This window comes from Cibotium barometz, chromosome 58 (assembly GCF_041138505.1).
Source record: "Cibotium barometz isolate CiBa-2024 chromosome 58, ASM4113850v1, whole genome shotgun sequence".
NCBI classification, from domain to species: domain Eukaryota; kingdom Viridiplantae; phylum Streptophyta; class Polypodiopsida; order Cyatheales; family Cibotiaceae; genus Cibotium; species Cibotium barometz.
The window spans coordinates 71,590-78,998 of record NC_141103.1 but is presented as its reverse complement, the minus strand read 5'-3'; positions in this window follow the sequence as shown (position 1 = coordinate 78,998).

The following is a 7,409-nucleotide window of genomic DNA, read 5'->3' as shown; positions in this document are numbered from 1 at the left end:
TAAATCTTGTTGGGTATTTTGGAGTCTCATGTTGTGTGCGTGTCCACTTCACCTCGTGTTTGCTTATATCCCGCCAAATGAGTGTGTACCCATGTTTGTATGTCCAATAGCCTTAGGGGTTAATGAGAAAAAAGCCATTAGCAAAGGTCAAAGGATGAGAGCCTAGGAGTTACTAAGAATCTCCACAAAATGCAAGTGGGAGAAGAAACAGCCAAGAATTGAATGCATCGCATAATGTTAGCGCGATGATTGAGAGAATCTAAGGACGTTATGAAATAACATAGCATGCGATCATAATATGAAAGAGGTAATCTGTGCACGAGAACAAGAAAAATAGTTCAACTTCCTACATATAGTAGAATTTTCCTATGATCCATGTTATAAAAGTATTAGTAATGAATCCTCTTAAAGCTATCTATGGTCAAGATTTCTAATCCTAATCAAGGTAGAGATTTTGAAGCAAAGATGCTTGGTGAGATGGACAATCAAATACAATCTATAAGAAAAGATATAAAAGCTGGTCAAGATAGATATAAACATTATGTAGATCCCAAGAGGTTGAGTCGTTATTTTGAGGGAGGCCATATGGTTTTTCTTTATGTACAACCCTTGCAAAAGTACAAGAAGATCTTGTGGACCTTATGGTATTACGAGCAATATTGGAGATAAATCTTAGGACTTGCTTCTTTCTCCACAGCTTAAGATTCGTAACGTCTTCTTCCATGTTAACCTAGTCAGAAGTATCATCCAAAGCCTGAGCACATCTAAGAAAAGATTATTCTTCGTCATGTTTGCTAGTGCAATGTGCATTTAGAATTGGAAGCCAAGATAATCGAGATATCTTTACAACATAGGATTCTAAAAGAATGCTTAGTTAAATGGAAGTTTCTCCATGTTGAAGATGCAACCTGGGAAAAGAAGAGGATCCATAGAGCTAAAGATAGCCCCAGGACATCCCAATCCTTAAGTGAGGAAGCATAGAATTTAAATTTGCAAAAGCCATTGGAAAGTAAGATTTGGATGATAATCTTAAAATTTTATACGATTCATATAGCCAAAAATATATATATAAAAGCATACATGTGTGTGGGGTACCCTTGTGTGAAAGCACTTTGATACTAAATGCATTTTGAGATCTTGTTGGGTTTTTCGGAGTCCACCTAACCTCGTGTTTGCTTATATCTTGCCATATGAGTGTGTAGCCATGTTTGTATGTCCAATAGCCTCAGGGGTTAACGGGGAAAAAGCCATTAGCAAAGGTCAAAGGATGAGATCCTAGGAGTTTGTGAGAATCTCCATAAAATGCAAATGGGAGAAGAAGCAGCCAAGAATTGAATGCATCGCATAATGTTAGCGCGATGATTGAGAGAATCTAGGGATGTTATGACATAACATAGCATGCGATCATAACATGAAAGAGGTAATCAAGTTATAGAAGACACCCTCAAAGGTTTCTGTGCATGGGAATAAGAAAGATAGTTGAACTTCCTACATGTAGTGGAATTTCCCTATGATCCTTATTATAAAAGTATCAGTAATGAATCCTCTTAAAGCTATCTATGGTCAAGATTTCCTTACATCCTTGACTTGGTCTGACCTCCTATAATGAAGGTAGGGATTTTGAAGCAAAGATGCTTGATGAGATGGAGAATCAAATGCCATCTATAAGGAAAATTATCAAAGCTGGTCAAGGTAGACATAAACATTATGTAGATCCCAAGAGGTTGAGTCGTGATTTTGAGGGAGGCCATATGCTTTTTCTTTGTTTACAACCATTGCGAAAGGACCACAAGATCTTGTGGACTAAGACTTATGGTATTACCAGGAATATTGGAGATAAATCTTATGACTTGCTTCTTCCTCCACAGCTTTCGTAACATCTTCCATGTCAACCTAGTGAGAAGAACTATAATCCAAACAATGAGAACATCTTAGAAAAGATTATTACTTCGTCATGCTTGCTAGTGCAAGGATAAATTTGGAATTAGAACCCAAGATGTTTGAGAAATCTCTACAACATAGGATTCTAAAAGAATGCTGAGGTAAATGGAAGTTTCTCCCTATTGAAGATGCGACTTGGGAAAATAAGAGGATCTATAGAGCTAAAGATAGCCCCAATTAGCGAGATAAGGACATCCCAATCCTTAAGTGAGGAAGCATCGAAGAAGAATTGAAATTTGCAAAAAGCCTTTGAAAATTAAATTTTGGATGATAATCTTGAAATTTTACATCATTCATATAGTCAAGAAAATATATAAAAGCATATGTGTGTGTGGGTACCCTTGTGTGAAAGCACTTAGTTTCCAAATGAATTTTGAGAAATTTGTCTTTAAATCTTGTTGGGTATTTTAGAGTCTCGTGTGTGCGTACGCATCCACCTCACCTTGTCTTTGCTTATATCTCGCCATATGAGTATATACCCATCATGTTTGTATGTCCAATAGCCTTAGGGGTTAATGGGGAAAAAGCCATTAGCAGAGCCTTAGGGGTTAATGGGGAAAAAGCCATTAGCAGAGCTCAAAGCATGAAAGCCGATGAGTTATTGAGAATCACCACAAAATGCAACTGGTACTACAAGAAGATGCCAAGCATTGAATGCATCGCATAATGTTGACGCGATGATTGAGAGAATCTAGGGATTTTATGACAGAACATTCCATGCGATCATAACATGAAAGATGTCATCAAGTTATACAAGACACCCTCAAAGCCTCTCGTGGATGTGAACAAAAAAGATAGTTGAACTTCCTACATCTATTAGAATTTGCCTATGATGCTTATTATAAAACTATTAGTAATGAATCCTCTTAAAGCTATCTATGGTGAAGATTTCGTTACATCCTTGGCTTGGTCTGACCCCCTAATCAAGGTAGAGATTTTGAAGCAAAGATGCTTGATGAGATGGACAATCAAATACAATCTATAAGAAAAGATATCAAAGTTGGTCAAGATAGACATAAACATTATGTAGATCCCAAGCTGGTCAAGATAGACATAAATATTAGGTAGATCCCAAGAGATTGAGTTGTTATTTTGAGGGAGGCCATATGGTTTTTCTTTATGCACAACCCTCGCAAAATACACGAAGATCTTACAGACCTTAGGGTATTACGAGCAATATTGGAGATAAATCTTAGGACTTGCTTCTTTCTCCACAGCTTAAGGTTCGCAATGTCTTCTTCCATGTCAACATAGTGAGAAGAAGTATCATCAAATGCATGAGCACATCTTAGAAAAGATTATTACTTCATCATGCTTGTAGTGCAAGGTACATTTAGAATTGGAACCCAAGATGTTCGAGAAATCTCTACAACATAGGATTCTAAAAGAATGCTACTTCATCATGCTTGCTAGTGCAAGGTACATTTAGAATTGGAACCCAAGATGTTCGAGAAATCTCTACAACATAGGATTCTAAAAGAATGCTTAGTTAAATGGAAGTTTCTTTCTCTTGAAGATGCGACTTGGGAAAAGAAGAGGATGTATAGAGCTAAACATAGCCCCAATTTTCCAGAGATGAGGACATCCCAATCCTTCAGTGTGACGAAGCATTGAAGAAGAATTTAAATTTGCAAAAGCCTTTGAAAGTTAAGATTTGGATGATAATCTTGAAATTTTACACGATTCATATAGTCAAAAGAACATATAAAAGCATACATGTGTGTGCGGTACCCTCCTTGTGTGAAAGCACTTCGATCGTTAATGCATTTTAAGAAATTTTAGTCTTTAAATCTTGTTGGGTATTTCGGAGTCTCGTGTGTGCGTGTCCACCACACCTTGTGTTTGCTTATATCCCGCCATATGAGTGTGTACCCATGTTTGTATGTCTAATAAACTTGGGAGTTAATGGGGAAAAAGCCATTAGCAAGGGTCAAAGGATGAAAGCCTAGAAGTTACTGAGAATCTCCACAAAATACAGGTGGGAGAACAAGCAGCCAAGAATTGAATGCATTGCATAATGTTAGCGCGATGATTGAGAGAATCTAGGGACGTTATGGCATAACATAGCATGAGATTATAACATGAAAGCGGTAATCAAGTTATAGAAGACACCCTCAAGGCTTTCTGTGCACGGGAACAAGAGAGATAGTTGAGCTTTCTACATATAGTAGAATTTCCCTATGATCCTTATTATAAAAGCATTAGTAATGAATCCTCTTAAAGCTATCTATGGTCAAGATTTCCCTACATCCTTGACTTGGTCTGACCCCCTAATGAAGGTAGAGATTTTGAAGCAAAGATGCTTGATGAGATGGACAATCAAATGCCATCTATGAGAAAAGATATCAAAGCTAGTCAAGGTAGACAAAAACATTATGTAGATCGCAAGAGGTTGAGTTGTGATTTTGAGGGAGGCCATATGCTTTTTCTTTGTTTACGACCCTTGCGAAAGTACCACAAGATCTTGTGGACCTTATGGTATTACCAGGAATATTGGAGATAAATCTTATGACTTGCTTCTTCCTCCACAGCTTTCGCAGCATCTTCCATATCTACCTAGTGAGAAGAAGTATAATCCAAACCATGAGAACATCTGAGAAAAGATTATTACTTGGTTATGCTTGCTAGTGCAAGGTACGTTTGGAATCGAAACCCAAGATGTTCAAGAAATCTCTACAACATAGGATTCTAAAAGAATGCTTAGTTAAATGGGAGTTTCTCCTTACTGTTGAAGATGCGACTTGGGAAAAGAAGAGGATCTATGGAGCTAAAGATAGCCCCAATTTTCCCGAGATGAGGACATCCCAATCCTTAAGTGAGGAAGCATTGAAAAAGAATTTAAATTTAGAAAAGCCATTGAAAATTAAGATTTGGATGATAATCTTGAAATTTTACACGATTCATATGGTCAAATATATATATAAAAGCATAGATGTGTGTGGGGTACCCTTGTGTAAAAGCACTTGGATCCTAAATGAATTTTGAAAAATTTGTAAAAGCCTCTTGTGGATGTAAACAAAAAAGATAGTTGAACTTCCTATATCTATTAGAAATTGCCTATGATGCTTAATATAAAAGTATTAGTAATGAATCCTCTTAAAGCTACCTATGGTGGAGATTTTCTTACATCCTTCGCTTGGTCTGACCCCCTAATCAAGGAAGAGATTTTGAAGCAAAGATGCTTGATGAGAGCTGGACAATCAAATACAATCTATAAGAAAAGATATCAAAGCTGGTTAAGATAGACATAAACATTATGTAGATCCCAAGAGGTTGAGTCGTTATTTTGAGGGAGGCCATATGGTTTTTCCTTATGTACAACCCTTGCAAAAGTACAAGAAGATCTTGTGGACCTTATGGTATTACGAGCAATATTGGAGATAAATCTTAGAAATTGCTTCTTTCTCCAAAGCTTAAGGTTCGCAACGTATTCTTCCATGTCAACCTAGTGAGAAGAAGTATCATCCAATGCCTGAGCACATCTTAGAAAAGATTATTACTTCATCATGCTTGCTAGTGCAAGGTACATTTAGAATTGGAACCCAAGATGTTTGAGAAATCTCTACAACATAGGATTCTAAAAGAATGCTTAGTTAAATGGAAGTTTCTCCGTGTTGAAGAAGCCTTTGAAAATTAAGATTTGGATGATAATCTTGAATTTTTACACGATTCATATAGTCAAAAAATATATATAAAAGCATACATATGTGTGGGGTACCCTTGTGTGAAAGCACTTTGATCCTAAATGCATTTTGAGAAATTTTAGTCTTTAAATCTTGTTGGATAATTGGGAGTCTCGTGCGTGCGTGTCCACCTCACCTCATGTTTGCTTATATCCCGCCATATGAGTGTGTACCCATGTTTGTATGTCCAATAACCTTAGGGGTTAACAGGGAAAAATCCATGAGCAAAGGTCAAATGAAGAGTTCTCACCTAAGAGTTATTGAGAATCTCCACAAAATGCAAGTGGGAGAAGAAGCAACCGAGAACTAAATGCACCGCATAATGTAAGCGCGATGATTGAGAGAATCTAGGGATGCTATGAAATAACATAGCATGCAACCATAACATGAATGAGGTAATCAAGTTATAGAAGACACCCTCAAAGCTTTCTGTGCACGGGAACAAGAAAGATAGTTAAACTTCCTACATATAGTAGAATTTCCCTATGATCCGTATTATAAAAGTATTAGTAATGAATCCTCTTAAAGCTATCTATGGTGGTCAAGATTTCCTTACATCCTTGACTTGGTCTGACCCCCTAATGAAGGTAGAGATTTTGATTTTAAGGGAGGCCATATACTTTTTCTTTCTTTACGACCCTTACAAAAGTACCACAAGATCTTGTGGACCTTATGGTATTACCAAGAATATTGGAGATAAATCTTATGACTTGCTTCTTCCTCCACAGCTTTCGCAGCATCTTCCATGTTAACCTAGTGAGAAGAAGTATAATCCAAACCATGAGAACATCTTAGAAAAGATTATTACTTTGTCATGCTTGCTTAGTGCAAGGTACATTTGGAATTGGAACCCAAGATGTTCGAGAAATCTCTACAACATAGGATTCTAAAAGAATGCTGAGTTAAATGGAAGTTTCTCCCTGTTGAAGATGCGACTTGGGAAAACAAGAGGATCTATAGAGCTAAAGATAGCCCCAATTCACAAGATAAGGACATCCCAATCCTTAAGTGAGGAAGCATTAAAGAAGAATTGAAATTTGCAAAAGCCTTTAAAAATTAAGATTTGGATGATAATCTTGAAATTTTACACGATTCATATAGTCAAGAAAATGTATAAAAGCATACGTGTGTGTGGGTACCCTTGTGAAAGCACTTAGATCCCAAATGAATTTTGAGAAATTTTAGTCTTTAAATCTTGTTGGGTATTTCAGAGTCTCGTGTGTGCGTACGCATCCACCTCACCTTGTCTTTCCTTATATCCCGCCATATGAGTGTGTACCCATCATGTTTGTATGTCCAATAGCCTTGGGGGTTAACGGGGAAAAGGCCATTTTAGCAGAGCTCAAAGCATAAAATCCGAGGAGTTACTGAGAATCTCCACAAAATGCAATTGGTACTACAAGAAGATGCCAAGAATTGAATGCATCGCATAATGTTGACACGATGATTGAGAGAATCTAGGGATTTTATGGCAGAACATCCCATGCGATCATAACATGAAAGATGTCATCAAGTTATACAAGACACCCTCGAAGCCTCACGTGGATGTGAACAAAAAAGATAGTTGAACTTCCTACATCTATTAGAATTTGCCTATGATGCTTCTTATAAAAGTATTAGTAATGAATCCTCTTAAAGCTATCTATGGTGAAGATTTCCTTACATCCTTGGCTTGGTCTGACCCCCTAATCAAGGTAGAGATTTTGAAGCAAAGATGCTTGATGAGATGGACAATCAAATACAATCTATAAGAAAAGATATCAAAGCTGGTCAAGATAGACATAA